Source organism: Dipodomys spectabilis, unplaced genomic scaffold (assembly GCF_019054845.1).
Source record: "Dipodomys spectabilis isolate Male_0828 unplaced genomic scaffold, ASM1905484v1 ptg000091l, whole genome shotgun sequence".
In the NCBI taxonomy this organism is placed as follows: Eukaryota; Metazoa; Chordata; class Mammalia; order Rodentia; family Heteromyidae; genus Dipodomys; species Dipodomys spectabilis.
Genome location: NW_024870768.1, coordinates 4,039,782 through 4,054,195, shown reverse-complemented (window position 1 = coordinate 4,054,195; position 14,414 = coordinate 4,039,782).

Sequence of the window (14,414 nt, the reverse complement as noted above, 5' to 3'; positions counted from 1 at the left end):
TTAGTAGTAGTAGTGGTAGCAGTGATGCTACAAGCAACTCACAGATGAGATAGTTATGCAGTTAATATAATGAGATTTGGGGCCATAATTATCTTTAAGTAAGAGAAAGGAATTCTGGAGGAGCTTAATTACCAATCTAAAACTCCTGCTGGGATTGAGGAAGTTTGCATTCTAGCCCCATCTTGAGAACTAGCCCATGCCTTGGAAAAGTTACTTTGTCTCTAACTTTCACAGGTTGCTTAATCTCTCCTTACATCTTAACTCCAAAATCAGCAGGTTGTTTGTTGGTGGTTGTTTTTCTAATGATTAAAACAAATAGCTAGCAAATCTAGCTTGTAGAATAAACAAGAAAAGACTCAGTGTGACACTGAAGAAAGCCAGGAAGGAAGTGACCCTCTGCCCCCTGCCTTCCATCTTGGGTATTGGAGTCCTTTGTAACAGCTTTCAAGAAATTGTCCAGGGACTGGAGGCTTGAGGCCAGAGGCCTGAGACTGGAAGCTAGCCTGTTTGCTGAGCCTGTGTCTACACTTGAGGAGCTCATGTGGAGAGAAAGGGACAATTCCCATGAGAAGCTGGGCATTCATACTTACCATCCGATTTAAACTTTTCTTATCATCATGATCATTTTTCAGTACTATAGATGGGATTATTCAAGGACTCTCCTACATTTCTACTTTGAGCTATGTCCCACAGACCCTTCTGTTTTTAAGAACCTTGCTATTTCTGTATAGGAGGGCATCAAACTTGTGATTGTGCTCTCTCTGCCTGCTGAATAACAGTAGTAACAAGCATGAACATTTATTTCTTTTATGCCTACTGGGGCATAAACTCAGGGGTTCATGCCTAGCTTTGTCTGCCAGGTTTAATCCTGAACCATGATCCTTTGAACCATGATCCTTTCTGGCTTACAGCTAACATTCTACCACTTGAACCAGTCCTCCAGCCCAGTGTTTTGCTGGTTAATGGGAAATTGAGTATGGATGACTTTTCTTTCTAGGTTGATTCTGAATCTCAATCCTCTAGGTCTCAACCTCCTGATAGGTAGGATTACAGGTGTGAGTTGACAGTCTGCTTGGCTAATTTTTTTTGGTGCTAGTGCCAGGACTTGAAGTAAGGGGCTAGGCATGGTCCATGAGCTTATTTTGCTCAAGGCTAGCACTTCAACCACACAGTTCTACTTCTGGCTTTTTTTGTAGTTTAGTGGAGATAAGATTCTCATAGACTTTCCTGCCCTGCTGGCTTTGTATTGCAATCCTCAGATCTCAGCCTCCTGAGTAGTGAGGATTACAGACAGGAGTCATTGGCACCTGGCTGTAAACATACTATTTTTTTTAAAGAAGTCTGTATTCTCTTGATTTCTGCGTCCTAGGTCTCCAAGCCAGTGCAACACTACCTTTGAAAGGAACCATTTTTCAGACAAAGAATGATGCTTTCTTTGCCATTCTAAGTAGTGTCACATAGAGTTTTCCCCTCAGATCAGAGCAACCGAGCCCTGGGAACTGGAAGAGGTGGAGACAAAGCCACACTAAGCAACATACCCCAATCATGGAGCTAGGCAGATGGCTGCCACAGTCTGGCTGTGACACCAACACCACACCCAGCTCCTCCCAGTCCAACAGCAGAAGAAACTCCCGCCATCTCCCTGAGATCAAAGGGGCTTTGGTGACATTGTTTTAATTTCTCATGGGCCATCTTTCACCCTACTGCATGGGTCTAATTAGGACAAGAAGGAAGGAAAGAAAAAAATGACACTTTGCACCTGGCGGAGAGGAAGGGGGAATGAGAGAAGGGTTAATTGCCTCCTAGCTGTCAGTCCTGTAATTATATTCAGTTTGTGGATTCCAGCCTTCCTTTGATGATGTGAAACAAATCTCCAAATACAGCCAAACTTCTGCTGCATGCTGCTTTTGTGTCAAAAGTAAAGTGGCCTCGACACAGCCTGGGCTAAACGGCATGTTCTTGGCTAGTGGCCAACTGTAACTAAGTTTCTCATTGCTGGGGTTAGACGGCTTGCCTTCCGTGTTCTAAAAGAAAGTAAATGGGGCTGTGCAATGGGGCCATTAGAGTGATCTCAGCCCACACTGCAGGAATCAGAACCCGGTTAAGTCCAGTAAAACCACGGAGTCTTGAGAAATCGTAGTTGATGCTCTAAGAGGTTAAGTGCTGAGAGAGTGCATTGCAAAAAAGGCAAAGATGGCCTCACAAGGCCATACATGCTCACCCCCTACTCCAGGCTACTTGCATAAGGTGGCACCTGCACAGGTAATGAGTACATTTCTTACAAAGCATTGATGCCTCCTCCTTTGTTTCCCTTCCCATCCCTTCCCATCCACCCCTGCTCTCCTCCCTGCCCCCGTGCCATAGTTGTAAAGTTTGTTTTTAGACATAACGTCTTGTACATCTCATGGTTGCAATGGGTCCACCTGTATCACTATTTAAACATTTCGTTTTTTCCCTATCTTGGGGTTCATTTCACTTAACTTCATCTTATCTGGTCATATGTATATAGCTTTAGACCTTTTCTACTTCTCCCAGACATATACTAGTTATTGTAAATAAAGGAAACCATGAGACCTATGCTTCTTTGGGCCTGGTTTACTTCAATTAATATAATTTTTACCACAGCTTTCCAAATCCTAACAAATGGGGTGATGTCATTCTTTCTGATGGAGGCATAGAATTCCAGTATATACATATTATATATTATATATATATATTATATAATGTTAAATATAATATATCTAATACACATTTTCTTGATCCATTCATCTATTGAGGGGCATCTGGGTTGGTTCCTGACTTCTTGTACTATTTTCTCCTTAGGCTACTTGTTCTTCCCTCATGGTTATGATGACTTTCCATTTCCTTGCCCTCACTCTGGACTGGTTTCCAAACTCTCCTTTATTTCACTTCAGAACTTCCCACATGGTGTTGCCCTGACTTCTTGCACTACTTCCTCCTAAGGCTACTTGTTCCCAGTTACTAATGTCTTTTCATCATTTAGGTCTGGATGTGACAGCTCATTCTAGCTAATTCCCTCCTTTCTCATTCTGGTGTAGGAGTCTCTGCTATGAGCTCTGGGGTGTCCTAAATTATTCTGTTTCTGTTCTGTGCTATCTGTTCTCTCGGGTTCTCTACAAAACTCTACCAGTCTCCTCGCAAGTACATGTGCACATGTGCACGTGTACACACCTGGAAGTGAGCATGTCTTGAGGTGGAAGAGGCAGCATGCTATAGGGTGGGAGGTGCCCCATTCCTCAGCCCCAACTTCTGCATTTGTGTGTGTATGTCTCACACTAAAAGTCAGTATCAATTCTTCACATGGCCAAATGAATAATTTAAGTGGGTTCACTACCTCCATCTGTGTTCTTCTGCAACTGATTCTCAATGGCTGAACATCAGAGTGATGCTTGTTAAGAGTGGTCCTGTCACTACTCTGCTCAAGGCTCAAGGGTGTTTTAGTTCATTAAGAGTAATGACCTCAGGATACCTTAGGCCTCCAGGATGCATCATAGCATCCTCATTTCTGCCACTACTCAGCACTTGCATCCCTTCCATCCATTGCCCCTCACATTCACAGGCTTTGTCCTGTTTTTGTAAACCTTTCTTCCCTGCTTATACCCTGGTAGACACTCTCCCCGATCCAACGGTCACATGACTCATGCACCTCTTTTTCATATCTATGATGTGCCTCTCTCAAGAAGTGCTATTGATATCCAGCACCAGTGCCTCATGTACCTAATCCTAGCTACTCTGGAAGCAGACATCTGAGAGTCCCATTTCAAAACCAACCTAGGGAGAAAAGTATAGAGTATCATCTCCAATTAACCAGCCAAATGCTGGAAGTGAACATGTTGCTCAAATGGTATACTATCAGCCTTGAATAAAAAACCTAAGGGACAGCACATGTCCTAGTCTTCAAGCCCCATTGCTAGCACTAAAATAAAATTAAAATAGAAAGCCAGGCACCAGTGGCTCATGCCTGATATCCCAGCTACTCAGGAGTGAGATATCTGAGGATCATGATTTGGAGGCAGCCGAGATAGGGAAAAAAGTCCATGAGACAATTATCTCCAATCACCCTCCAAAAAGCCAGAGCAGATCCTCTAAGGAGGATCCTCCTCAAAGGCAGAAGACAAAGAGAAGTTTGAGAAGGAGAAGGAAAGGCAGCTGGACACCAGTTGTCATGCCTTTAATCCTTATCCCTCAGGAGGCTAAGATTTGAGGTTGACAGTTTGAAGGCAGCCTGGGCAAGAAAGCCCGTGAGACTCTTATCTCCAATTAACCATGAAAAGCTGAAAATCCTGCTGTAGCTCAAGTGGTAGAGCAGCAACCTTAAGCAGTGAAGGCTAAGGGACATCACCTACACATGAGTTCAAGCTCCAGTATCAGCATGAAAGAAAAACAGAGAGGAGGGCAGGAGAAAAAAAACTAAAGAATTCCACTGTGTGGTCAGCTCTGTGCACACACCATCCACTGTCCCAGGACAGCAGAGGAGGCTTCAGGTTCTCTGTGAGAGAGACAGATGAGCTGGACACTGGTGTCTCATGACTGTAATCCTAGGAATTCAAGAGACTGAGATCTGAGGATCACAGTTCAAAGCCAGCCTGGGCAATAAAGTCTATAAGACTCTTCAATGAACCACCAGAAAATCATAAGTGGGGCTGTGGCTCAAGTGGTAGAGTGCTTGCCTTGAGCTGAAGGGCTGAGGAACAGCACCCAGGCCCAGAGTTCAAGCCCTCTCACCTGCTCCCCAACTGTAAAAACAACAGGAACAACAACAAAAGAAAAAGATAAGGCTCCATGCTACCTCTCTCTGAGACTATTTCAGGGCTATGCAATGATCAGATGCTTGTGGAAACCTTGAAAGTACTGTTGGCATTACAATGGTCTCATAAAACACTCTGGGGATAGCAATGCAGTCTCCTGTAGAGACCAGAAAAACACATCATTCACAGAGAATAAATATGCCTGCCTGGTGCAGGAGTGGTCAAGATGGAAAGGGTAAGCAGTCCTTCCATCAGCATTAGTCATTACAGAGTAAAAAGCAGCACCTCTGTCACACACAGTGCCATTTCACAAGGAAGCAAAAGACATTTTACACTTTCTCCTTCATTTTAAACATGACATTCCTGGATCTGAACCCAAACTAACATGCTGGGATTCTACAGACAAATACACACACATACACACACACACACACACACACACACACACACACACACACACACACACACACACACATATTAAAAAAATACACATTAAGAACTCAAGTTCTTGACCACTTCTAAATTGATGAAGCCAACAAAAGTGACAACTGAAAAACAGAGCTGTCTGCCTCCAGCCTCAACCTGAACAACCCAAACTGCAAAACTCCTAGTGTCACCACCAAACATAGCACGTGTGCAGTCTACATGCCTACCCTCTTAGACAACAACTCCACAGCAAGAGGTGACACATTTTAAAAGTCAAATTATTTATTTATTTTTTTTTTGTCAGTCATGGGGGCTGAACTCTGGGCCTGGGTGCTGTCCCTCAGTTCCTCAGCACAAGGCCAGTCAGTGCCTTACCACTTGAGCCACAGTACCACTTTCGGCTATTTTCTGCTTATGTGGTGCTGAGCAATCTAACTCAGAGGATCATGCATGCAAGGCAAGCACCCTAACACTGAGCCAACTTCCGAGCTCTAATCAAGTTATTTTTAAGGTGACATATCATATATGTGTTTATATATGTGTATATAAATAGACACACATATGAAGAGAATAATATACATACCAAGTGAATATTTTTCTTTCAATTTTCATCATTTATAATTGATTATTGTGGTATATATAAACATCTATTAATTACTAGTATTACTCTTTTTGAGGGGGCTGGTTGTGGAGCCTGAATGCAGGGCCTGGGCACTGTCCCTCAGCTCTTCAGATCAAGGCTAGCACTCTACCACTTGAGCCAGAGCGCCACTTCCAGCTTTTTCTGCTTATGTGGTGCTGAGGAATCCAACCCAGGACCTCATGCATGCAAGGCAAGCACTCTACCACTGAGCCACCTTCCCTGCCCCTTATTACTCATTTTGCTCAACTTTTATTTTCCTCTTTATTGCCAGTCCTGTGGCTTGAACTCAAGTCCTGGGCACTGTCTCTGAGACTTTGTTCCCAAGGCTAGCGGTCTACCACTTGAGCCACAGCGCCACTTCCAGCTTTTTCTGAATAGTTTATTGCAGATGAGAGTCTTGTGGACTTTTTTGCCTTAACTGGCTTAAAACTGTGATCCTCAGATATCAGCCTCCTGAGTACTTAGGATTATAGGCATGAGACACTGGCACTTCTCTCTTTTGCTTTTGGATTTTGTGCCAGTATTGGGGCTTGAACTCAGAGCCTCATTCTCTCCCTTGGCCTTTTTGCTCAAAGCTGACACTCTTACCATTTTACCACCTGGATCATGTCTGCTGAAGACATTTTGTTTGTAAATTAGAGATAAGATTCTCACAAACTTTCTTACACAGACTGGCTTTGAACTGCAATTCTCAGATCAATTATAGCCTCCTGAGTAGTTGGATTACAAGTGTGAGCCACCAGCATCCAGTTTCAGCATTTTGTAAGTATCAATGTTTTCTAGTCAGGGGTGCCAGAAAATGCCTGCAATCCAAGCTACTCAGGAGGTTGAGATCTGCAGATGTGATTTAAAGCCAGCCTGGGTAGGGAAGTCCATGAGACTCTTACCTCCAATTAACCACCAGACAACCAAAAGTGGCACTGTGGCTCAAAGTGGGAGAGTGCTATCCTTGAGCCAAAGAGTTCAGGGAGAGCGCCCAGGCTGAGTTCAAGCCTCATGATCAACAACAACACAACAAAAATGTCTAGCTGAAGATTTTGCTCCATGGTAGACATTGACAAATGATGAATCAAATAAATGATGAATCATATAATAGAGCTGGCAGATAGATGGGTGTATATAGATGGCAGTTTTTATGTTGCTTTATTGGTCTCTCTCTATTGGAAAAGGTTGATGAAGAGATGACCAGTGCAGTTTTCAGCACAGGGCTTCTTGTGGTGGGCAAGGAGGAGGAGGCCTGGCTTCTTAACCATGTGGCTTTGAGCCCTCTTCAAACTCCCCCCATCCACTGCTCTTTAGTAGTTTTGTATTCATGCCAATTCATTTTCCTTTTGGGATACTGACTTCCTTTTCCCTCTCTTTCATGAAACTTTCCCTAAAATTGCCTTTCTCTTTGCTCATATTGCAGCTTAAATTATGTCCAATAATTTAAAATTCCATTTATTTACATGGAAGTACCTAAGATCATTCACAATTATTTCTTCTAAATATTGTTAGTTAGACTAGGCCTGTGATCCTGAGACGGACCTCAGCCTTCCCAAAGAATGACCCAGACTAGGCCTTTATTATGGGCTTCCTCTTCCTCCTCACTGTCTCCACCTACCTGCTCTGCCTTTAAAACACATGCTTATGAAAACTCCTTTTTTTGCTAAAGCAATTTGGATTTGAGTTTCTGTTGCTTGCCCCCCATTCAGTCCTAAGTTACAGTTAAACCTACTTTGAAAAGTGTCAGGAGAAGACTCCAATCCAACAGTCTCCTAACTTAAAATCTAAGTGTCCCTTCCACTGAATCAGTGGCTCTAACTTGGAAGAATAGAGACCTAGGTGATGGAATAATTTAGAGGCAATTTCAAACAACAACAACAACAACCATACACACACACACACACACACACACACACACACACACACACACACACACACTCAGAAGTCATCTGTTGCAGCCAGGCACTGGTGGCTCATGCTATAATCCTAGCTTCTCAGAAGACTGAGATGTGAGGATCATGGTTCAAAGCCAGCTTTGAGACTTCCATCTCCAATTAACCACCAGAAAGCTGTTGAGTTGTAGCTTAAATGGTAGACCTCCACACTCAAGATAAAAGTTAAAAAATGGTGCTCAGGCTCTGAGTTCAAGCCTTAATTCTAACACCAAAAAATAGGAGCTGGAGGTAAAAAAAAAATGGAGCTTAGGCAAGAAGTAAATGTGTTCTGAGAAAGCTCCCTTAAGAGAGTAACACATCCTTAAATCTAAAACAACTTTTTGGTCGTGTGCTGCTTTGTTACACTGAGTGCCAAAGGTCCAATTATGGAGGATTGAGACTCCAATTTAAAGCACTGCCTTCCACTTTGTGAAAGAAACTGCTGGCTTCTGAGAGAGTCACAGTGAATAATGCCATGGTGAAATTTTCTTTGTAAGGAAAGAACTGACTGCATAGGGTCCATGGAATAAAATTAATTTCCACAATTGCAACAAGCATGTAACAGCCACACTTTTGAAGAGGAAAGTTTAGCAATTATGAAGGGAGCGTCACTTTTATATATTGAGTCTGCAGGTCTGCAAATTTCATGTTGTTGGAAATGTTGACATAATTTTGCAGAGATTATGTTATGTGGGCTATTTGTTTACAGGTTTCTGGCATAAGAAATTTTAAAAATAGTTTTACATATTACTTCCAAAATAAAATATGGATTCAAGTATGGTTTTTAGATTGGTCCTCTGTGAAGATCTTTTTTTGATAAATAGATAATTGAACAATTACTTGGTAACTGACTCAGAACTGAGAACAGGAGTGCCTCGTCTAAATTCAATGAGGAGATGCATCATGGTTGATTATTAATATCTGTCATGTCATAGAAATGGGATGTGGTAGAATGCAACTTAGTTCTCTCTATCCTACGTCATCCACAACTGATAAAGGCCTGTAAGTTCCATTTCTCCACTTGCACAATCACTCTTACATATGCTCAAATAATTACATTAGCATTTGGCCATCATTATAGAAATAAAAAGCAATGAATTGGCTTATTTTGGAAAATAATGCTTACTTTCTGATGCCTGTTTTGATCAATACCTAAGCCACCAGTGACCTTTCCAAGGAAACTTCTATTTAGTTCCATCTAATATAGGTCAATGTGGTGGGTGATGACTTATGATTTTTACTCTTAGGGAGATAGATTTTTGTGTTCATGTGCCAGTACTAGGGCTTGAACTGAGAGCCTGAGTGCTGTCCATTAGCTTTTTGTTTAAGGCCAGCACTTTACCATTTGAGCCACAGCTCACTTCCAGCTTTTTACTGGACAAATGGAATAAGAGTCTTATAGACTTTCTGGCTCTGATTGCCTTCCAGCTGCAGTTCTTTGATCTCAGCCTCTTGATTACTTAAGATCACAGGTGGTATGAGTCATTAGTGAAGCATTATTGAAGCACTTTTTTCTGAGAAAAACTGTTATATAGACTTTAAACTTCTTAGACATTCCACCTTCTCCCAACCATTGGCTCTGCACTCAGGAACTAATGATTTGAGCTTCAATGTCTTCATCTATATCTTGGAGAGACCTATTAGCTCTGATAACACTGCATTGAAATATGAAATAATGTATGTTAAAAATGCGTTGGAAATTGAGAAGTACTATAAAGATGAAAAACTTCTGAAGGACTTGCTAAATAAAGTTAAGAGATCACTCAGTTACAGAGTCCCAAAGCAACATCTCTTTCACTTATAATTAAGTGAACTCAATTGTGCCATAGAAAGATGAGCCGATGGCTCATGCCTGTAATCCTAGCTTCTAAGGAGTCTGAGATCTGAGGTTCATGGTTCAAAGCCAGCTGGGGCAAGAAAGTCAGTGAGAATCTTATCTACAATGAACCACTAGAAAACCAGAAGTGACACTGTGGGTCAAACAGCAGAGTGCTCACCTTGAGCTGAAGAGCTCAGGGACAGGGCCCAAGCCCAGAGTTCAAGCACCACGACCGAACCAAAAAAAAAGGGAAGCTGAAAACTGAAGTCAGCTTTACACATTGACTTGCATAATGCCTTCAGCTTGACTAATGTATTGGCTTATCGAACCACTGTATGGGTCTCTGAGAGCACTCTTCCTGAGACTTCTTAAACTCTTTCTTTTATAAAAATGCTCTTAGCTGAGTATCAGTAGCTCATGGTTATCTCAATAGATGCAGAAAAGCATTTGACAAGATCCAACACCCCTTTATGATGAAGGTTCTGGAAAAACTAGGAATCCAGGCAACATTCCTCAATACAACCAAGGCTGTTTATGACAAACCTACAGCCAGCATTATAATTAATGGTTAAAAACTAAAGACATTTCCTCAACTCAGGAACGAGACAAGGATGTCCACTCTTTCCACTTCTCTTCAATTTAGTATTAGAATGCCTAGCAACAGCAATAAGACAAGATGCAAACATAAAAGGGATCCAAATAGGGAAAGATGAAGTAAAACTCTCCTTCTTTGCACATGACATGATCTTGTATTTAAAGAATCCAATGGACTCCACTCCCAAATTACTCAAGCTGATTCAAAACTTTGGCAAAGTAGCAGGGTATAAAATTAACCCTCAATAATCAATGCTTTTTCTGTATGCCAAAATGAGAAAAGCGTGGCTGAAATCAGGAAAGCAACTCCATTTGTAATAGCCCCACACACAAAAATACCTAGGAATTAACTTAACCAAAGAAGTGAAGGAGGTCTATGATGAAAACTTTAAAAACCTGAAAAAGGAAATCAAAAGAGAACTTAGAATGTGAAAAACTACCCTGCTCCTGGGTTGGAAGGATAAACATCCTCATTGTGAAAACGGCAATACTTCCCAAGGCTATCTACAAATTCAATGCGATACCAATCAATATTCCAACCTCATTCTTCAAAGAAATAGAAGAGGCAATCCAAAAACTCATATGGAACAATGAAAGACCCCCAATAGCCAAAATGATCCTTAACAGAAAGAACAATGCTGGAGGAATATCAATACCAAATTTCATACTCTACTACAAAGCCATAGTAATCAAAACAGCTTGGTATTGGCACAAGAACAGACCTCAGGACCAATGGAATAGAATTGAAAACCCAGACATGAACCTACAGACCTATAGCCATCTAATCTTCGATAAGGGAGTTAAAAAAGTAGAATGGAAGAATGACAGCCTCTTCAGTAAATGGTGCTGGCAAAATTGATTAATCACTTGTAGAAAACTAAAGCTAGATCCTTATATATCACCCTGCACCAGAATCAACTCCAAATGGATCAAAGACCTGAGTCAAAGCAGACACTCTGAAAATTTTACACAATGGAATAGGAGAAACCCTAGGTGTCCTTAGCACAGGCCAGAATTTTCTTAATAGAGACCTAGAAATACAACAAATCGAAGAAATGTTGGACAAATGGGATTGCATGAAATTGCAGAGCTTCTGCATGGCAAAGGACATAGCTAGTAAGATCAATAGAAAGCCCACAGATTGGGAGAATATCTTCACTAGCCATACAATGGACAAGGGTCTCATATCTAAAATATACCTGGAACTCAAAAAATTAAATCTCCCAACAACAAATCCTCAAAGAAACAGCTGCCCAATAAATAAGTGGGCTAAAGACTTAAAGAGAAACGTCTCTGAAGAAGAAAGAAGGATGGCCAATAGACACATGAAGAAATGCTCAACCTCCCTAGCCATAAAAGAAATGCAAATCAAAACAACATTGAGATACCACCTCATCCCAGTTAGAATGGCTATAATCAAGAACTCTAAGAACAACAGATGCTGGAGGGGATGTGGACAGAAGGGAACACTACTGTATTGTTGGTGGGACTGTAAACTTTTTCAACAACTTTGGAAAGTAGTATGGAGGTTCCTCAAAAGATTCCCCAAAGAGCTGCCCTATGACCCACTTTTGGGCATTTCTCCAAATGATCACAAACAAGACCATATTAAAGCTACCAGCACAACTATGTTTATTGCATCATCATTTACCATAGCTAATATATGGAACCAAATCAGATTCCCCTCAGTAGATGAATGGATCAAGAAAATGTGGTATATACACACAATGGAATTCTATGCCTCCATCAGCAAGAATGACATTGCCCCATTTGTTAGGAAATGGAAAGACTTGGAAAAAATTATATTAAGTGAAGTAAGCCAGGCCCAAAGAAATATAGAACCCATGGTTTCCCTTATTTGCAATAACTAGTATATGTATGAGACAAACAGAAACTGTCAGACAAGTTGATGTTAGGAGAAATGAACCCCAAGATAAGGATTCAAATGTTTTTATTTCTTTCTTGCAATTGTTTCCAACATATTTATAAGTTGATTTCATTGTTGCTTTGTATGTACCTCCCCCAGGGAATAAGCCCTGCTTTCACTATATTTGATGTTGATATAATTTGTGGAGGGGAAGGGAAAAAACAAACTATTTAAATAGGGATACAGGTGGACCCATTGCAACAATGAGATGTACAGGTCATTATGTCGAAAAACGAACTTTACAACTGTGGCAGGGAGGGGGGTATGGAGGTAGAGAAGTAGGGGAGTGGGGGTAGGGGGTGAGGGGGTGAGGGATGGAGAGGGGAAGGGAAGGTATGGGGAAACAAAGGGGGAGGAAACAATGCTTGATAAGAAATATCCTCACTATCTTGCCCATGTAATTGTAACCCCTCTGTATGGTATTTTCACAGTTTTTTTTTTAAAGAAAGAAAATGTGGTATATATACACAATGGAATTTTATGCCTCTATCAGAAGAATGGCATTGCCCCATTTGTTAGGAAATGGAAAGACTTGGAAAAAATTATATGAAGTGAAGTAAGCCAGGCCCAAAGAAAAGTAGGTCCCATGGTTTCCTTTGTTTGCAATAACTAGTTTATGGCTGAGACTAGCAGAAATTGTCAGATAAATTGATGTTAGGCAAATGAACCCCAAGATAAGGATTCAAATGGTTTTTCTTTCTTGCTATTGTTTCTAATGTATTTATAAGATGATTTTTTTGTTGCTTTGTATGTCCCTTCTCCATGGTATAACCCCTGTTTTCATTGTATTTGATGGTATAATTTGTGGAGGGGAAGGGAAAAAAGAAATTGTTTAAATGGGAATCCAGATAGACCCATTGAGACAATGAGATTTACAAGACGTTATGTTGAAAAATGAACTTTACAACTTTTGGCAGGGGTGGTGAAGGAGGGGAGGGAGGACCGGGTGGTATGGGAAATGGGGGATGGGGGCAAGATGTAAACTGATGGGAAGGGTAAACAAAGGAGGAGGCAACAATGCTTGATAAGAAATGCACTCATTACCTTGCCCATGTAATTGTAACCCTTCTGTATGGTATTTTCACAATAAAAAATTTAAAAAACGGAATACTCCTCAAGCCCTAGCTAGGCCATTAGAGGAGGCCTCATGCCTTAATTACACTATTAAAGTAGGCCTTCTAACTAGGAATACAGATGATGTGAGAAAGAGAGTTCTGCAAACTAAGAAGAGCATATTGTATTCAGGGAAACCTAAGAAACAAGTAACTACAAAAACATAATCTACTTTCACAAAGGCAAAGTGGAGTATAATGCCAGGGGGAACATGACAGAGCTACTCAATTTCCAAGAGAAAGAAAGAGGACTGAGAAGAAGTGTGTGCTCACCCAAAGATCACTTAATACAGCACTTCTGTGCTACACCTCCTTCAAAGACACACCTTCAGTGATCTGCTTCTTGGAGTTCATCCCCACAGTCAATTCCTTTCTCCAAGTCTCCATCTTCTCTTGTATCAACAGGAATGATGGACCTGCCCTCACCATTGCTTCCAGTCCCCTGTAGGAAGAGGGGAGAGAGGAGGGGCACTTTTTGGCAATGAGGGAGTCCCCGTGATGGCACCCACAACAAGACACGTGCAGACCAGTTAAATGTAGTTCCATTCAGCCAAACCACATCACTGTAGCAGGTGAAGTGCCGGTTTGGGAAAGGCGGCAGTGAATGTGGCTCCAGGCCCATGACCACCGGAGGACACGGTAGAACTGACCAACCCAGGGGCCATACTGGGGAGGGGTAGCAAAAAGGCCTCTGTGGCATGCCCCCCCAATTCATTCTCCGTGGGACTCTAAGGCGCCATGCATCCAGGTTTCTATAGCTCTGCAAGGGTGCAAGCAAGTCCCCTCACGCAGCTTCCTGTGCTTTCACATATGTTTCTGGTCCCTTGACCCCTGCTTCTGGTCCCATGTGTGCATATGAATATGTGTGTGTGTGTTGTGTGAAGTGGCCCACTTACCTTGAACCAGCCGGAGCCTGGGAAGGCATCAAATATATGTGTGGTCACACACCCACATGGACTATGATGATGGAGATCCACGCAGCCAGGCCAGACACCCCTGGGTTTCCCATCGCAGGGTCAGGTGTAGCACCACTTGGGGGGAGGACAACAGCGAACACAAACTGGGTCCTGAGACTGTCCGTGGATGCAGTAGAACCAAGCAACCTCAGGCCAGAGCCAAGGGATGATGCAGAGCAGACTCCGAGCCTCCTGCTTCCTTCTTGGGTGGCTGCTGTGGTTGTGTGTGTTCAGGCACATCCGGGTCTG